At 36.7% G+C, this 2,599-nt stretch overlaps 1 non-coding gene across 1 annotated transcript; it reads left to right on the top strand.

Annotated features, from left to right (window-relative positions):
- The first annotated feature begins 447 nt into the window (after positions 1–447).
- Positions 448–554, top strand: LOC130959414 (small nucleolar RNA R71). Its single transcript, XR_009078495.1, has one exon. It is a non-coding gene; the product is annotated as a small nucleolar RNA R71 (small nucleolar RNA).
- The last annotated feature ends 2,045 nt before the right edge of the window (positions 555–2,599 follow it).

The following is a 2,599-nucleotide window of genomic DNA, read 5'->3' as shown; positions in this document are numbered from 1 at the left end:
TTGTTGGGATTCCTAGGACCACTCCCCATGTAATTCACCTGTTCAGAAGAGGGTTGAGCATAATCATAATTATCATTTTGCATAAAGTTACCTGCCATGTAATAGGAGATCTCTTGAGGTGGATTTTGGGTGTTGATAGTTAAGACTTGCATGCCACCCATGTGTTGAGTAAGTAGATTTATTTGCTGAGACATAAGCTTGTCCTGAGCAAGAATAGCATTAAGAGCTTCCACTTCCATGACACCCTTCTTCTGAGGAGCCTTAGAGTTCACAGGATTCCTGTTAGATGGGTATAAATATTGGTTGCTAGCAACCAATTCAATAAGCTCAATAGTCTCCTCTGGTGTCTTCTTCTTGTGCAATGAACCTCCTGCAGAATTGTCTAAGCACATCTTGGACATTTCACCCAAGCCTTCATAAAAGATATCTAGTTGAGTCCATTTGGAGAACATGTACGGAGGGCATTGCCTAGTCAGTAGCTTGTATCTCTCCCAAGCTTCATATAGAGTTTCACCATCCTTCTGTCTGAAGGTCTGAATCTCCATCCTAAGCTTAGTCAGCTTCTTTGGTGGGAAAAATTTTGTGAGAAACTCAGTAACCACCTTGTTCCAAGTATCCAAACTCTCCTTGGGCTGGGAATCTAGCCATACCTTTGCTCCATCCCTCAGTGCAAATGGGAAGAGCATGAGTTTGTACACATCTGGGTTTTCTCCATTTGTCTTCACAGTATCACAAATTTGCAGAAAACTAGAAATAAACTAATTTGGGTCTTCATGGGAAAGACCATGATACTGGCAGTTTTGTTGCACCAGAGTGACCAGTTGAGGCTTCAACTCAAAGTTGTTCGCAGCAATAGGAGGCACCACGATGCTTTTTCCATAGAGATCTACAGTAGGAGAAGAGTAAGATCCAAGCACTCTCCTTTGTTGCTCATTCCCATTCGGGTTTGCCCCATTGGCATTATCAGTATTATTCAGATCCATAGTGGATTCTGCAGCCTTGTAAAGCCTTGCTTGTTGTAAACGCCGCCTGAAAGTTCTTTTAGGTTCAGGATCAAGGTCTAAGAGATGTTCTTTGTCTCTGTTCCTGCGTATAAACAAACAGAAAACAAGAAAATATGGGAATTTCTATGTCAGAGTGTAAAAAATTCCCAGTGAGGTAATCTGTGTAAAATAATAAAATAAAAGTACTAAATAATAAATAGGTAACACCAAACTTAATTTCAGAAATTAAGAAAAATATTGGTGATATTTATTTATCAAAAAAAAAATTTCGAAAATATTTAAAAAAAAAGATTTTAATAAAATTAAAAATAAAATGCCTGATATAAGCAATCAAACAACTAATAGTTGTTAATCACTATCAATCTCCAGCAACGGCGCCAAAAACTTGATGCGGTATTTGTGACCCACTAACTTACCGGCAAGTGCACTGGGTCGTACCAAGTAATACCTTACATGAGTAAGGGTCGATCCCATGAGGATTGATGGATCAAGCAACAATAACGTTTGATAGGATTAGTTAGGCAAGCAAAAAATAGTTTTGAGATATTCAAAGAGCATTAAACAGTATTTTAAGAATTTCAGAAAGCAAGCAGCAATAAGTTGGGAATAAAATATTTGAGAGAACAGTTAAGGCTTCAGAGTTATCTATTTTTCCGATTGATTTTTCTTACTAACTAATTTAATCATGTAAAATTTAATTTCATGGCAAACAATATATGACTAGACCCTAATTCCTTAGACCTTCCTAGTCTCCTCTAAGATTCATCAACTGCCAATTCCTTGGTCAATTAATTCCAATTAGAAGGTGAAGTTCAAATTCAGTTTATATGCCACAAAAATCCTAATTATTCAAAAATAAGGGGATTATATGTCACATATCCCATTAAATACAAACAATTAGAAATTTAGGATAATATGTTTTCAAGCTGTTGTTCAAGTAAAGAGCTTTTCCAAGTTTTACAAGAACTCAATTAGAACATGGGTCATACTTCCATTCCACCCAATGTTTATAAAATAAAGAACGAAAACAATTATTGAAATATAAATCAAAACATGAATTAAATTAGAAAGATCAAATAAATCAATCCATACAGATAGACAGAGCTCCTAACATTAATAATGGAGGATTAGTTGCTCATGGTTCAGAGAAGAAAAATAAGGGTTCTGGTAAAAATATATTGTCCTCCCATTCTGATGGCATCAGATCCCTTTTTATAACTAATCCTAATAAATTTAAAATCTAATTATCTAAAATTAAAAATAATATCTTTTCCTAAAAATAAGATTTGAATTTAAATTCGAATTAATTAACAAGTCTTCAGATGATGGGTGGGGACCACTTGATTTGTCCATTCTGCAACTTCTAATATGTGTTTTCTGGGATAGAAACTTGGTCAAAACGTGGCCCAAAATCCATGCCAGCGATTTCTGTAAATTCTGCAGATCGCGCATGTCACGCGTACGCGTCAGTCACGCGTACGCGTCACTGAGCAAATCTTCAATTCACGCGTACGCGTCAGTCACGTGCATGCGTTGCCATGGATACCTCCAATTCACGCGCACGCGTCAGGCACTCCTTGCAGCCATCTCCTTTG

Source organism: Arachis stenosperma, chromosome 10, assembly GCF_014773155.1.
Source record: "Arachis stenosperma cultivar V10309 chromosome 10, arast.V10309.gnm1.PFL2, whole genome shotgun sequence".
NCBI lineage: Eukaryota > Viridiplantae > Streptophyta > Magnoliopsida > Fabales > Fabaceae > Arachis > Arachis stenosperma.
The sequence above is the reverse complement of the archived record's forward strand: the minus strand, read 5'-3'. Positions and strand labels throughout refer to the sequence as shown.